The sequence below is a fragment of the Amia ocellicauda genome, chromosome 13 (genome assembly GCF_036373705.1).
Source record: "Amia ocellicauda isolate fAmiCal2 chromosome 13, fAmiCal2.hap1, whole genome shotgun sequence".
Classification (NCBI taxonomy): Eukaryota; Metazoa; Chordata; class Actinopteri; order Amiiformes; family Amiidae; genus Amia; species Amia ocellicauda.
Window position 1 is genome coordinate 1,975,193 of NC_089862.1, and position 17,715 is coordinate 1,992,907.

The window sequence follows — 17,715 nt, forward strand, 5'->3', positions numbered from 1 at the left end:
ATAATTAACACAGACCTAAGTTTGTTACTGTTGTTGAAGTGTTTGATGAGTTGAATGGTGATGGTCAGCATTCGTAGGCAACAGATGTTTATCAAAGACATTGTTGTGAGTCCTTAACCAAATACCTGTGCCCTAAAACACACAATCTCTATACTGTTTGACTGTTTCAGCTGATTGAATATCCAGAAGACAGTGGTTGAATGAAATCATGAAAAGACAATGCTTGATTGAAGTAACCTCTCGGACAGAATAAATACAAACTAATGATTGCTTCATAGATAAACTGAAACAATGTATAATATAACAACATGAAACAATTAATAATATATACAGAATATAAAGGAAATAATAAAAGTAAATTTTCCCACTACAATGTTATTTTTTAGGGTTCCCTGGATGTCTTTTGTGATGTTCTTCTGACATTCTATGAACGTCCATGTACCAATACTATTAGAGGACATGTATTACAGGTTCTCTAAATGTTGCCCCAGCACTACTGCAGGATATTGCATGCCATTTTTCCTGTTGGCTCTTTTTAATAAAAATAAATAAAACCAAAATTAACTGTTAGCCTTCGTATTTGCTGGTCCATTTCTGTAACTCTACCATATTTTCTAGTTACATAAATGCTTTTTGGAACTAAATAAAGAATATATTGTAATAATACAATATGGCAATGAATCCAACAAGAACTCCTGTAACAATTATAGTAACATACTGCATTCAGCCATATGTATACATTAAAAAAAGGAGTAGACAAAGATACATAGGACTATTATTTAACCCATACTCAATGTGATAATGTCTATCCCTATAAGCACAGCATATTTACAAAATAATTGAAATACACAAACACAATTGTTTAATTTAATTTAATTTTTTAAAATAACTAATTTTTATTACCTTTTTTTTGGAACAGTCACATTATGTGATGCACTTTTTACAAGTTGCCATAGACAGACACAGGCCAGTACAGGTGAGAGGCAACCATCTCATTGTGGTCATAGTTTCAGACAGTCTTAGCATTGCTGATTTTAACTGTCTTAATTGAAGTTAATCTTAAGAACATAAGAACATAAGAAAGTTTACAAACGAGAGGAGGCCATTCGACCCATCATGCTCATTTGGTGTCCATTAATAACTGAGTAATCCAAGGATCCTATCCAGTCTATTTTTAAATGTTCCCAAACTTTCAGCTTCTACCACATCGTTGGGTAGTTTATTCCAGATTGTGACTACTCTCTGTGTAAAGAAGTGTCTCCTGTTTTCCGTTTTGAATGCCTTGAAGCCCAATTTCCATTTGTGTCCCCGGGTGCGCGTGTCCCTGCTGATATGGAAAAGCTCCTCTGGTTTGATGTGGTCGATGCCTTTCATGATTTTGAAGACTTGGATCAAGTCCACACGTAGTCTCCTCTGTTCCAGGGTGAAAAGGTTCAGTTCCCTCAGTCTCTCCGAGTAGGACTTTCCCTTCAGACCTGGAATAAGTCTGGTTGCTTCTCAGGTCAGGGTTAAGGACAGGTAGCAACCAGATGCAAGGCCTTGGCTTAGGCTGTGGGAGAACACAGCTGTCATCATGTCTGAAGATTGCTGTAGATAGAGGAGTGCTGCTTTTAAAGCATTCCATGTTTGTGTCTGTCTAGAAGAGATATCCCAGAAAAGCTTAAGAAAACAAAACAAAAGCATTTAAAAAGCAAGTAGATTATCAAAGTTATTCAGCTGCTGTTCTTGATATCTGTTGCAGATTTTCTTTTTCTTTCTGGGAAAATGTGACCCAAAAGGATTGAATGCTGGCCCAAACATCTTGGAGAATTAGCCACAGTTCTTCTGTGGATTTAGGCAGCCTCCGTTGCTTATCTCTCTTCATGTAATCCCAGACAGACTCGATAATGTTGATATCAGGGCACTGTGGGGACCATACCATCACTTCCAGAACTCCTTGTCCTTGTTTACGTTGAAGATAGTTCTTAATGACTTTCACTGTATGTTTGGGGTTATTGTCATGCTGCAGAAGAAATTTGGGGCCAATCAGATGCCTCCCTGATGGTATTGCATGATGGATAAGTATCTGCCTGTTCTTCTCAGCACTGAGGAGACCATTAATTCTGACCAAATCCCCAACTCCATTTTCAGAAATGCAGCCCCAAACTTACAAGGAACTTCCACCATGCTTCACTGTTGCCTGCAGACACTCATTTGTGTACTGCTCCAGCCCTTTGGCGAACAAACTGCCTTCTGATACAGCCACATATTTCAAATTTTGGCTCATCAGTCCAGAGCACCTGCTGCCATTTTTCTGCACCCCAGTTCCTGTGTTTTCGTGGATAGTTGAATCGCTTGGCCTTGTTGCCATGTCAGAGGTGTTGCTTTTTTGCCGCAAGTCTTTCATGAAGGCCACTTCTGACCAGACTTCTCCAGACAGTAAATGGGTGTACCAGGGACCCACTGTTTTCTGCTAATTCTGAGCTGATGGCACAGCTGGACATCTTCCGATTGCGAAGGGAAGTAAGCATGATGTGTCTTTCATCTGCTGCAGTAAGTTTCCTTAGTCGACCACTGCATCTACGGTCCTCAACGTTGCCCGTTTCTTTGTGCTTCTTCAAAAGAGCTTGGACAGCACATCTGGAAACCCCTGTCTGCCTTGAAAGTTCTGCCTGGGAGAGACCTTACTGATGCAGTATGACTACCATGTGTCTTGTTGCTGTGCTCAGTCTTGCCATGGTGTATGACGTTTGACGGTAAACTGTCTTCAGCAACCTTACCTTGTTAGCTGAGTTTGGCTGTTCCTCACCCAGTTTTATTCCTCCTACACAGCTGTTCCTGTTTCAGTTAAGTTAATGATTGTGTTTCAACCTACATATAGAATTGATGACCATTAGTACCTACAAAATACTTGACTTTGTGCAAGTGTAACTAGAAGAATTGAAGCTGTTTTGAAGGCAAGGGTTGGCACACCAAATATGGATTTGATTTTGTTCACTCACTTCACAATCTATTAACATCTATTTTCGAAAGCATTCTTAATTTACAGCATTTTTTCACACCTGCCTAAAACTTTTGCACAGTACTGTATTTATATATATATATATATATATTTTTTTTTTTTTTACTTGTCTTGATTATTATATATTATAACATTTACAGCTGGTTTCACAGACCTGATTTTGCACTTAGAGCTTACAGTGGGGGAAACAATATTTGATCCCCTGCTGATTTTGTACGTTTGCCCACTGACAAAGAAATTATCAGTCTATAATTTTAATGGTAGGTGTATTTTAGCAGTGAGAGACAGAATAACAACAAAAAAATCCAGAAAAACGCATTTCAAAAAAGTTATACATTTATTTGCATGTTAATGAGGGAAATAAGTATTTGACCCCTTCGACTTAGTACTTGGTGGCAAAACCCTTGTTGGCCATCACAGAGGTCAGACGTTTCTTGTAGTTGGCCACCAGGTTTGCACACATCTCAGGAGGGATTTTGTCCCATTCCTCTTTGCAGATCCTCTCCAAGTCATTAAGGTTTCGAGGCTGACGTTTGGCAACTCGAACCTTCAGCTCCCTCCACAGATTTTCTATGGGATTAAGGTCTGGAGACTGGCTAGGCCACTCCAGGACCTTAATGTGCTTCTTCTTGAGCCACTCCTTTGTTGCCTTGGCTGTGTGTTTTGGGTCATTGTCATGCTGGAATACCATCCACGACCCATTTTAAATGCCCTGGCTGAGGGAAGGAGGTTCTCACCCAAGATTTGATGGTACATGGCCCCGTCCTTCGTCCCTTTGATGCGGTGCAGTTGTCCTGTCACCTTAGCAGAAAAACACCCCTAAAGCATAAGGTTTCCACCTCCATGTTTGACGGTGGGGATGGTGTTCTTGGGGTCATTCCTCTTCCTCCAAACACGGCGAGTTTAGTTGATGTCAAAGAGCTTGATTTTGGTCTCATCTGACCACAACACTTTCACCCAGTTCTCCTCTGAATCACTCAGATGTTGGCAAACTTCAGACGGGCCTGTACATGTGCTTTCTTGAGCAGGGGGACCTTGCGGGCGCTGCAGGATTTCAGTCCTTCACGGCGTAGTGTGTTACCAATTGTTTTCTTGGTGACTATGGTCCCAGCTGCCTTGAGATCATTAACAAGATCCTCCCGTGTAGTTCTGGGCTGATTCCTCACCGTTCTCATGATCATTGAAACTCCACGAGGTGAGATCTTGCATGGAGCCCCAGACCGAGGGAGACTGACAGTTATTTTGCGTTTCTTCCATTTGCGAATAATCGCACCAACTGTTGTCACCTTCTCACCAAGCTGCTTGGCGATGGTCTTGTAGCCCATTCCAGCCTTGTGTAGGTCTACAATCTTGTCCCTGACATCCTTGGACAGCTCTTTGGTCTTGGTCATGGTGGAGAGTTTGGAATCTGATTGATTGATTGCTTCTGTGGACAGGTGTCTTTTATACAGGTAATGAGCTGAGATTAGGAGCACTCCCTTTAAGAGTGTGCTCCTAATCTCAGCTCGTTACCTGTATAAAAGACACCTGGGAGCCAGAAATCTTGCTGATTGATAGGGGATCAAATACTTATTTCCCTCATTAACATGCAAATCAATTTATAACTTTTTATAAATGCGTTTTTCTGGATTTTTTTGTTGTTATTCTGTCTCTCACTGTTAAAATACACCTACCATTAAAATTATAGACTGATCATTTCTTTGTCAGTGGGCAAACGTACAAAATCAGCAGGGGATCAAATACTTTTTTACCTCACAGGAACCAAGAGACGTGTAAAAAAACAAGAAAATAAAATAAAAATAAAACAAGTAACATTTAAAAGAATGTGGCCACTACAGTGTCAGGTTTGCAGAATTATTGCCTTCCTGGATGAACTCATCCAAGAAGGCTTCATTTGTGAACATTGTCGGCAGGTTGAAATCCTGGAGATCAAGGTTCGTGATCTTGAGGCTCAGCTTGTCGATCTGCACTGTATTAGGGATATAGAAGAATTGGTCAATCAGCCCATAAGAGAGATGGTGTGCACGCCAAAACCTAGGAGAGTTGAGACCTTAGAGCAGGACATCGTAGAGAACTGTTGGGTTACAGTAGGTCGTAACCACAGAAAAGGGGGTGCACAACCCCTAGAGACACCCCAAGAGCTTGAATTGCCCAACAGGTTCCAACTGCTGGACACCGAGTTGGACAGTGACAGCTCAGAGGGTGATGGGGGGGCAGTTGAGCACCAGAGCACCATGGTACCCACTTCCCCCCAGAAGAAGGAGGTAGTTATATTAGGAGACTCAATTCGTAGAGGTGTAGATCACACAGTGTGTTCTAGTGACAAGGAGACCCGCATGGTATCTTGCCTGCCTGGTGCTCAGGTTGCAGATCTCCCTAAACTAGTAGACAGGCTACTGGTCAAAGCCGGGGGGAATCCACTGGTCATGGTCTACATTGGAATTTGGAGAGTTAGGAACAAAACTAAAGAGCAGAACCTCCACAGTAGTTTTCTCTGAAATACTTCTGGTACCACGTGCCAGGCCAGGGAGACTTAGAAAGTTTAACACGTGGTTGAAAGCTTGGTGTAGGGAAGAGGAGTTTAGGTTTATGGAGCATTGGTCTTTCTTCTGGGATAGATGGGACCTGTACAAACCGGACATCTGAACAGAAGGGGGGCTAATGCATTGGGAGAGCGTATGGGCAGAGAAATTGAGAATCATTTAAACTAGGGACAAGGGGGGCAGGGAGCTCTGACAATGGGAGATGTTCCACTAAGGAAAGAAAACAAAGGGAACCCGCTAGTAGGAAAGTCCTGAAATGTTTGTACCTCAATGCCAGGAGTATAAGGATCAAGATGTTAGACTTTTTTAGATGTTAGACAGTGCTAGCATGTGACTATGATTTTGTAGGAGTGACAGAAACATGGCTTACAGAAAATGATGGGGATGAATACAAGTTGGAAGGATACACACAGTTTAGGAGAGACAGGCAAAATCGAAGAGGGGGGGGTAGCATTATGTGTGAAAAATGACATTGAGACAGAAGAACTTGTATTAGATCCCAGTAACGGAACAGAATCTTTGAGGGTGAAACTTTTGAACAAGAGATCTGGAGGATTAGCGGTAGGAGTGTGTTACAGGCCACTGTAGCGTAAGGTACACTTATAAATTTAAATTAAAGAAGTGAATTTAGAGTATCACCTTATCACGAATCCTGGAATCTTGTAGAACTCAATTTTTGTAATAATTGGACGCAGACACCAATTCCAAAGACTACACTACACTAATTATACAAAAGGGATAAACTAATTAAAATTCAACTCTACATCAACAAATCAAAGACAAATCACTTCCGTGACCAAATCAAAGATCATGGGATCGCATATGATAACACACAAATCGTTAAACAAAAAAGGTTATAAACACATTGACTAAAATACTGGTTAGTAAGACGAAGGTGAGTCTCTCATTAGTATTGTTAGTCAGACATTAAATAACTACGCAGGTTAGTATTTATGTCAGGTAACTTCTCGTTATATATATATCAGTCTCATTTACGTTTAGGTGCCGAAAAAGATCCTATCATTACTTGTTACCACAATTTCCCTTAACTGATTATTATTCAATGATTAAGGATAGGCAGGGCCACCTATAATCTGGTGTCTATTAACTTGTGTCAATATCAGACTAAACAGTTAAACAGGAATGAGAAGATATTTCTCGGCGTTGACAGATTTTATTTCTAAAATTATCAACTAAACAGTTTAATGCAACACACATTTATATTTAAGAAAACTAAATGATATTACACATTCTAGAGTTATGAATCACAGATTAACATTTCTAATTGATTTCTCAAATGTCATGAATGATGAACTCCAAACTGTTAAACTTATCTGAACTTATCTGATCTAAACTCTCTGGCTTCGGGCTCAGATAACAGCACGCGGCACGAGGTCCGTGTGGTTTGGAACAAAGGCAGTCCGGTTCGGCTTTGTCCAAGAACTTCCACTCAGTCGATACACCTGGAAGTTGGGGTTTCGTGAAAGTAGAGTCTTTTCCAAACAGATTTTCCACTGGTTTGAAGGCTCCAAGGATGTGCACAAAATCTTCTTTGTAAGCAGGGTTCCACCGTAGTTAGCAGGGCCCTGTTTGTTCCAAGGGTCAAGTTTCTTAAGACTCAAATAGCTTTTTAAATGACTGAACACTTTCGTATACAGTCGACTTAGTCAATTGTCCAGCTGTAAAACTCCACTGATCAGGTGGGCACAGGCGGGCATGTGCAGTCTGTAAAGTTCTTTATTTAATAAAGTCCTTTAAAAGAATTCTTCGTACGGCTCAATCTCCTTCTCCCAGTTTAACTCTTCTGTTGCCGGCAAAGACTTGGTTGGTTTCTGGTTCCGGTTCGGGCAACAGAGCTACAGGTTGAGCTGTGGCAGCGAGTTTCTGGTTCAGGTGAGAGAGAGAGACAGAGAGAGAGAGAGAGAGACTGTGCGCTGTTCTTTATAGTCTGTCAAATCAATAGGTGATTGGTTCTTGAGTTTTTGAGATTGGATTTCGGTTTCAGCCCCCAGTGTCCTATTGGAGGGGGGCTTGATTTATGACTGATGTCAATCCATGCCATCTTTTGGAAATGCCGGTTGGCCCGGGTTCATAGCTCTATGTCGGGATTTTGGCTCTCGTCCACTTCAAAGAGTTTTTTATTACCTACAGGCCCCTTTCTCCAGACATCTCATAGCAGGATTCCAAACTATTTGGCCTAGTCTTGGTGCCATCCTCCCCAAAACTGTCACTTTGATGTAAACCAGTTCCAAGCTGATGAGTTAAGGAAATCTGATAACTTTGGGGGGGAGAGGTCTTCTTTAGATCAGTGCTTCAGCTCAGAGCTAAAATGCTCTTATCAAAATACACCCAACATAACGCTACACCACCAAACTCAGATATTCAGAAAGATGCTGCATTGTACAGTGTAATCAGGACTGCATGTAGCAAGGATGTGGCTGTTATAATGGGGGATTTCAATTTCCCAAACTTAGAATGGGAAAGCCCAGTGGGGACTACAGAAGCAGAAATCGAAATGGTTGATATGGTAAATGACTGCTTTCTAACTCAATTTGTCAGGGAACCAACCAGAGAGAGTGCAAATGTATTGACTTGATCTTTTCAAATGACCAAGATAGAGTCAGGGGGACACAATATGGTTAGCTTTGAAGCATTCTTTCAAAAAACAAGGTCCAAGTCTAAAACAATGGTCTACAATTTTAGAAAAGCAAATCTTGAAGGTATGAGACGGCACTTAGAAGAGGTAGACTGGAGCCCATTAGATACAGAGTCAGTTGAAAATGGATGGGTATATTTTAAGAATATACTACTTGAGGCTCAGGAGCAATTTGTACCAAAACTTAGCAAATTGAGGACCAAAAAACACTGGCCAAAATGGTTTAATAGAGGTATCAAAAAATATCAAAAGAAAGAAAATGTTGTATAGCACATACAAAAGGGATGGTGACGAAACAAATACATAGAATATGTTGAGCTGCAAAGAGATCTCAAGAAAGGGATCAGGAAAGCAAAGAGGGAAATGGAAAGAAACATAGCTCTTGGAGCTAAAACCAATGCCAAGAGTTTTTTTCAATATGACAACAGCAAGCGGTCAATAAAGGAGGAAGTGAAACAGATGAAGAGGAAAAATTGAGGTATCTTGGAAAATGAACAAGATGTGGCAAATGTTCTAAATGAGTATTTCACAGAGGTTTTTACAAAAGAAAAAACAGATGAGATGCCACAGGTTGACAATCAGTCCAGTCAAACCCTAAGAGAGATCAGGATAAATGAGGAGGAGGTATTAAAGGGACTAGCAGAATTAAAAACCAATAAATCACCTGGGCCAGATGGTATATTTCCAACAGTACTTAAAGAAATGAGGGAAATTATTTATAGGCCGCTAACTCAATTATTCCAAATGACACTTAGAACAGGGGATGTGCCCACTGACTGGAAGACAGCAAATGTCATACCAATCCACAAGAAAGGGGACAAAACTGAGCCAGGAAATTACAGACCAATCAGTCTCTTCTGCATCACTTGTAAAATGTTGGAAAAAATAATTAGACAGAAAATAGAGGAGCATCTTAATGAAAACCATATTCTTGGAGATAGTCAACATGGATTTAGACGAGGCAGATCATGTCTTACTAATTTATTAGAATTTTTTGAAATGCAACTGCAGCTGTAGATCACGTGAAAGCATATGATATGATATACTTAGATTTCCAAAAAGCTTTTGATAAGGTTCCACACCAAAGACTGATCCTCAAATTAGAAGCTGTAGGCATTCAGGGTAATGTAAGTACATGGATTATGAACTGGTTGATGTATAGGAAGCAGAGGGTGTTGATTAGAGGAGTTGCTTCTAACTGGAGTGAGGTTGTTAGTGGAGTTCCACAGGGACCAGTACTAGGGCCTTTGCTTTTCCTAATCTATATTAATGATCTGGACTCTGGGATTGTTAGCAAATTCATCAAATTTGCAGATGATACTAAAATAGGTGGCTCAGCAGATACAATCTTGGCAGCACAGGCTATTCAGAGGGACTTAGATAATATTCAGTTGTGGGCTGACACCTGGCAAATGAAATTCAATGTGGACAAGTGCAAGGTAATACATGCAGGTAACAAAAATGTCCACTATAATTACACTATAGGAGGTACAGATCTAGATGAAGTAACGCATGAGAAAGACCTAGGAGTCTATGTGGACTCCTCACTTTTATCCATCCAAGTAATGTGTGGAAGCAATAAAAAAGGCAAACAGAATACTAGGGTATATTGTCAAAAGTGTAGAATTTAGAACAAGGGAAGTAATGTTAAGACTGTGCAATGCGCTAGTTAGACCTCATCTGGAATACTGTGTACACTTCTGGGCACCACACTTCAATAAGGATATTGCTGCTTTGGAGGCAGTTCAGAGGAGAGCAACCAGACTTATTCCAGGTCTGAAGGGAAAGTCCTACTCGGAGAGACTGAGGGAACTGAAACCTTTTCACCCTGGAACAGAGGAGACTACGTGGGGACTTGATCCAAGTCTTCAAACTCATGAAAGGCATCGACCACATCAAACCAGAGGAGCTTTTCCAGATCAGCAGGGACACACGCACCTGGGGACACAAATGGAAATTGGGCTTCAAGGCATTCAAAACGGAAAACAGGAGACACTTCTTTACACAGAGAGTAGTCACAATCTGGAATAAACTACCCAGCAATGTGGTAGAAGCTGAAAGGTTTGGAACATTTAAAAATAGACTGGATAGGATCCTTGGATCACTTAGATATTAATGGACACCAAACGAGCACAATGGCTCGAATGGCCTCCTCTCGTTTGTAAACTTTCTTATGTTCTTATGTTCTAACAGTGGCGCCACGACCTTCAAGGAAAGGGAGAGAGAAACAGAGACTCAGAGGGACTGCTACATGGATCGAGCTGGATAAGTAGAAATGTACACCGCCAGTTGAACTTATGCATGTCCCTCAGCTCTGCTGTCTCCCTCCCATAGGCCCAATGTCCCGGGCCCAGTCTCGCCACCAGCGCTGCTCCGCAGGACCCTCCCTTCTCCACCGACCCTGCAAAATAGGACAGACAGCGGCAGTCTCCACCATAATAATTCTTCTGTGGTTAAGTGTTTCCTTTTGCAGGTGAACAGGACAAGACTCTGACCCGGCAGCCGAAAGAAGCCCATCGGTGCGATCCAAATAAATTAGAAATCAGTCCAAATACTCAACTCTTGAGCTGGGAGGTGATTGGTTGGACAGTGTTCGGCTGATTGCTCAAGAGGGGATTTTCCAATGAGGAGAGGTGTGCTGGAATGTGTGCATGCCACAGCATGGAATGTGCATAGTGAATGCAACATGCTCATTGAAAGTAAAAGAAAGTAAAATACAATAAATAAAGATACAATCAAGTGAAAAGAATGAATAAGTGCAAGACAAACTAAACCAAACCAAAAAAATAAATAACCAATATAAAAGAAAACCCCACACACACCTAATATTACACACACCCACACTGCACCGCACCCCCTGCAACAGATGTGGTATACATGCACACACACAGACACACAGATATATATATATATATATATATACAGTATATACAGTGAGGGAAGAAGTATTTGATCCCCTGCTGATTTTGTACGTTTCTTGTAGTTGGCCACCAGGTTTGCACACATCTCAGGAGGGATTTTGTCCCACTCCTCTTTGGAGATCCTCTCCAAGTCATTAAGGTTTCGAGGCTGACGTTTGGCAACTCGAACCTTCAGCTCCCTCCACAGATTTTCTATGGGATTAAGGTCTGGAGACTGGCTAGGCCACTCCAGGACCTTAATGTGCTTCTTCTTGAGCCACTCCTTTGGTGCCTTGGCTGTGTGTTTTGGGTCATTGTCATGCTGGAATACCCATCCACAACCCATTTTCAATGCCCTGGCTGAGGGAAGGAGGTTCTCACCCAAGATTTGACGGTACATGGCCCCGTCCATCGTCCGTTTGATGCGGTGCAGTTGTCCTGTCCCCTTAGCAGAAAAACACCCCCAAAGCATATTCTTGGGGTCATAGGCAGCATTCCTCCTCCTCTAAACACGGCGAGTTGAGTTGATGCCAAAGAGCTCGATTTTGGTCTCATCTGACCACAACACTTTCACCCAGTTCTCCTCTGAATCATTCAGATGTTCACTGGCAAACTTCAGACGGGCCTGTACATGTGCTTTCTTGAGCAGGGGGACCTTGCGGGCGCTGCAGGATTTCAGTCCTTCACGGCGTAGTGTGTTACCAATTGTTTTCTTGGTGACTATGGTCCCAGCTGCCTTGAGATCATTAACAAGATCCTCCCGTGTAGTTCTGGACTGATTCCTCACCGTTCTCATGATCATTGAAACTCCACGAGGTGAGATCTTGCATGGAGCCCCAGACTGAGGGAGACTGACTGACTGAAACCCCATAACAATTATACAACCAATATAAAGAAAAACATACATAAAAAAACAAACTGCAATAGCGCCCCTTCATCACTATCCATGACATAAGGTATAGCTCCAGTTTGATTTTTCTTATTTTAATAAAAAAAATAAAAATAAAAATAATAATAATAATAATAATAATACTTTATATAGCACCTTTCATACAAACTGGATAAAACAGATAGAGAATACATAAGAATACATAAGACATAACATCAAATAAAACTAAATAAAACAGTTTAATACTGTCAGCAGTAGAAAATGCTTTAGAGTTTTAGAAAATGCTGCTTTATAGTAGTACATTTTCAAAAGGGTTTTAAAACAGGACACCGATTGAGCAACCTTAGTCTCATCTGGAAGACTGTTCCAGAGTCTTTGGGCCTTAACTGAAAAAGCAAAGCTCCCCCTTAGATCTAAGATTTGTCAAGAGATCTTTATTTGCAGATTTTAGATCTCAATTTAGAGAGTAAGGCGTTAAAAGTTCTAAAATATAATCTGGGCCATGTCTTGCTTGAAAAGTAATTCATGAAATCTTAAAATCGATAGGATAAGTAATGGGCAACCAGTGCAGCAAGGCTAAAATTGGGGTTACGTAACATCTTTTTCCTGATTTTGTTAAAAGTCTAGCCCCTGAATTCTGCACTATTTACAGACTGGACATGTTAAGCTTGCTCTAGCAGGTAAAAAAAGTTACAGTAATCCAGTTGAGAGGAAATAAATGTTAGCAATATTTATCAGCTGGTAGTAACAAGATTGTATAAGCTTTTTACTATGTAGCTCAAACTTCAGGGATGATTAAAAAATAACCTCAAGGTTATCAAGCAATCTGGGCCAGGCCCAGAGCTGGAGCAGACCCAGGTTGGGGTGCCAGAGCATGCCCTGCACCTGGGACAACAAGTCTGTGTGCAATGGGAGCTGCTAAGGCTCTCCGTTCAGGAAGATCAAGGCTGCGAACCAGAGTCTGCGTTGCCTCTGGAGTGCTATTAGTAGAACTGACACTCATTCTTGCCTGATCTTCTCCTGGACCACCAGGAGAAGGGGGAATGGTGGGAACATGTACAGGAGACAGCATGGCCACATGTGAGCTAACATCAATCCCTAGGGTTCCTGAGCGGTCTTGGATGGAGAACCATAGTGGAGAGTGGGTGGACTCTGCTGAGGCAAAGAGATCCACTTCAACTGCCGTATAGGCTCAACAGTTGTTGTATCACAAGCGGGTGGAGGCGCCATTCTGAAAATGGGGGGCCTCCCCAAGAGTCTGCCACCATGTTGGATAGGCCAAGGAGGTGAACTGCTCTGATGGAGCGGTGCCGGTGCTGCGCCCACAGAAACAGATGGTGTGCTAGACAGTACAGTCTGCAGTCTGTGTTGTCTGTCCAAACCAGCATGTCTGTCCCGTAGGACTGGCAGAAAATGACATAGTCCAAGGTAACAAGGTAACTTGCTTGTAACTGTGACTTTGATGTTGAGGGCCCGTGTGGGTTCCACATGCATCGCAGACCGCTCCCCAACCTTGTTAGGAGGCATCTGTCGTTATCACAACTCGGTGGCAGATCAGCCCCAGGGGCACATGAGTGTCAAATTGTGAGGGCTCCACCACCAATGGATTTCCTTCCGATTGTGATCGCAGCGAGGATGCATCTGTAAAGACCTGAACCACCACTGCAGGGGGCTAACATGACGTCCATTTACTTGGAGAAAGTGCGGGGGACTAGCGACAGACCAAAGGAGAGAACAGCAATCTCTAATGCTCAGCCCTCGAAGGCAAAGCAGAGAAACATTCTGTGCACCTTCAACAATGGGGATGTGAAAGTAGGCATTTTTCAGATCGACCGTGGTGAACCAGTTGCTGGCCTTGATGGACTGTTACATGGTGTGCAGGTTGAGCATCTTGAAGCGCAACACCTTGAGGTCCTGGGGGGTGTATGGGTGGTTCAGAGGCTGCTGAAACACCTCAGGGCTGCGACTCAGGTGGGGGAGGAGGCTGGGGTATACCAGGCCTCCTCCTGCCATGAGCTGCTGTGGGCTGCCGGGGGCCAAGGCAGTAAGCCGGGGAAGGGGGCCTGCTTGCTGGAAAGGCAGTGACGGAGGTTGACAGGAGGTTGGGGCTGTTGCCTGGGCTGTGGCCTGGGAGCCGAGGTGGGGAGCTCCTCGTCGTTGAGCTCCTGCAGGCTGCCTGCTCTGCTGGGTGTAGGGTGCAACAGGGTAAACCCGGGCCAGCTGCAGGGAATGCTCTCTCTCCTGTCACTGAGGTAACAAATGTTAGCAGTTTCCCTTTGTTTTCTTTAATTAGTAGAATATCTCCCATTGTTAGAACTCCCTGGTCCCTAGTTTAAAAGATTCTCTGCACGTATGCTCTCCCAATGCATTAGCTCCCCTTCTGTTTAGATGTAGACCGTCCCGTTTTCACAGGTCTCATCTATCCCAGAAGAAAGACCCCATACATCTAGAGCCCTCTTCCCTAGACCAGGATTTAAACCATGTGTTGAACTTTCTAATCTCTGCCTGTCTCCCTGGCCTGGCATGTGGTATTGGTAGTATTTTGGAGAGGTTCTGCTCTTTAGTTTCTTACCTAACTCTTTAAATTTGTCTTGCATAACCTCTGGCCTACCCTTTCCTATGTCATTGGTTCCAATGTGGACCATATTTTATATTATATTTGATATATTGTACCGCATAAACCAGACCGGTGGTTGGAGGAGAAAGTATTTATAACATATTAATTTGAGGAGTTTACAGCTGAAACACCTTATATGTATTTAATTCAAATATTTAGTAACATATAATAATAGATATGTGGGAGAAATGCACATACGCAGAGATATTTACTTTTGAATTGCAAAAGCCGCACAAAAAGAGGTTAATTTTGAAAACAGCGTTGTTTTGAGAATAAAAATGGTGTCTGTATAACATATGTTTCTTTACTATTCCATTAATAAATTAATTATAGAAAGAATTAAACTTCAATATCTTATGTTTCTTATGATATATAGGTTTCATATGATCATTATATGCAAGTAAAAATAAGTAATTTGCTGTGCTATACCAAGCACTGTGATTTGTGTGAGACCACTGTAACCAGTTAACATCACAATGCATTTATATCTTTAAAAATCTGTGTTTGTGTATGTATACTTTTTTCTGCATGTTATGTAAAAAGCTATATGTCATGATTAAATGTGTTGGGCTATGGTTTGTGTTTTAAATTATGAAACATTGGAAGAGTGCGTGTTGCACACCCAAAAGTTGTAGACATGCCAGCTAATGGAACTGATGAAGGCTTCCTAGATTAAATTTTGGTGGGTTTCTTTTTGCTTAATAAAATTAATTGGTTTAAATGTTGTAGTGTTTGAAGAGTGCTTTCTTTTTTGCATTTTCAATTACCCAATTTTGCTCTGCAGTTCTTACTAAATTAGTTAATAAATTAAACAAATGCCAATTATTCATTGTAAATAAGTAAATTAGTAAGTAATCCAGTATAGTAGATATTCTTAGCAGGTTCCTGCTACACATACTCCAAATCAGATGTAAATTTTAATACCCTTCCAAGCCATTACATCTCTGTTTCAGCCACTATACATAATTGGATTAATTATCCTACTACATAAATAAAATAAATGCAATGCATGAATGCAACAAATTGGATAAAATAAAACAGATTTTTGTTTAATGTTTAGCAAAGTCTTATGTTTATTTTTAAAAAGTCAGCGATTCTGTACTTATATAGTAGGAAAGCTTTACGTCCAAACCTTCTATGGACAACTCTCAAAAAATGTCTGCTTTAAGAATGTATTTTGTATTTTTCCTCGACTGAGCTCACCGTGAGCTGTTTAAGTGCAGGATATTGTTTCTTATTTTAATAAAAATATATATTGTAATGTCCAACACTCAATACAATTTGTAAATATGTGAAAGTAATATAGTGTAATGACCTGGGGGTTCTGGGCATAACAGGGACTTGATCCCCATTCTCCCATACCACAATGCAGCAATCTTACCACATCACTAAAGGGCCCAAGCCTCTTAGCAAGGCTCAAGATCGCTACACTACTCTCCCCTGTCATTACAGTGTGCCCTTGCACTGCTCTTCCATCTCCTCACTGAGAATGGCCTGACACAGGCTTGTTTAGCGCACTTCTGATACCAATGTAACAACCCGGGGGTTCTGGCTACAACAGGAACTCAAACCCCATTCTCCTGCACCACAATGCAGTGATCTTACTGCATCACTAAAGGGCCCAGGCCTCTTAGTGAGGCTCGAGATCGCTACAATATACTTATATATATTTATATGAAATATTCCTGTCTGAGCACCAGCTTTGCACATACTCATAAAACTTTAATATATCTGTTTTAAAGATGAAAAACAAATGCCAAATAAAACAAGATAAACAAATGATGCATTTAATTCACTGTTGCTAAGTTAAATTAGCACTGTGAAAGTTGTATGTGATATTTATTCACTCTTTTCTTTTTTCTCATTAGGAGAAAAGGTGAACAATATGTGTTGATTGTAAAAGTTGTATGAATATGGCCCGATTTATCTGGATTAATCAAATGAAAACTTTGACACTCCCACCAGTCTAAAATTACAATTCTGATATATGGTTCCAGGTTTTTGATTGATAAATTATTATTCTTTCTACCAAATATGCTCTTAAGTACTTTGGAATTGGTGGGTGGTTTGAAGTTTTGATTTAGATAGGTCATCAGCACATTTGTGATTGTACTGTGGCACCTTTTTGGAGTTTTAATCACAATTAGTACATGAATGAAAAAGCTCACTTGAAAAGGACTGGAGTATAAACTAATCAATACATTGCTGACACAAACACACACAAAAAACTAATGGCAGGGTGCTAGATGCCAAATATTTAATCAACATTTGAAATAAATTAAACCTCAGTGTAGAATACAAATTAAATTGACTTTACTGAAAAGAATGGGCCAATGTTTCACTGCAGTACTTCTTCAGAGCAAAATAAACAATGCCCAGAAAGCCTGACTTTTGACTTTCAGGCATATAACAAAATACTGGAGTTAGCCATGAAAAGGTATAGCGTAGCCATTAAAAATATTACATTATATTTTAAACTTGTACATTAACTGCTATTGTTAAAATATCTTACAGCCATCAACTGAACAATTTTGAGTTTTCTTAGTATAGTTTACAGGAGCAGGATTAGGCAACTTTAACTTTCAGGACTCTGAATACAAGTAAATGTGTTTTTATTTTGCATGTGTAGCACGGTGTAATTGTTTATTACTAATTGCCTCTTTGGTTTGCTTTCCCTTTATCTCTGAGCTGTTTGGTCAAATAGAGGGATCTCCTAATTATTCACTTGTCTGTCAGTGTGGCTGTTTATGATATGTTTTGATGTGTCCTGTGGACATTATTTGAACTATAATAACCCTGGCTTAATTACCACACTTTACGAAATCATTGAACATATTAGCACATCATCTCCACATCTCGTTACTTTAACAAACCTAAAAATGCAGTTAGTTTATAAAGTAAAAACAAACAGCTAATGTTACATAATAATAATAATAATAATAATAATAATAATAATAATAATAATAATAATAATATTAATAATACATGTAAACTGATGTGGTCTGGGAGAACGCCAGTCTGTCAGGTTTCATCGTGATTGCAAGAAAAGACTAAAGGTCAGGTTAATCTTCACTTAATAAGTCAATAATTTGTTCTTGTAAATAATTGC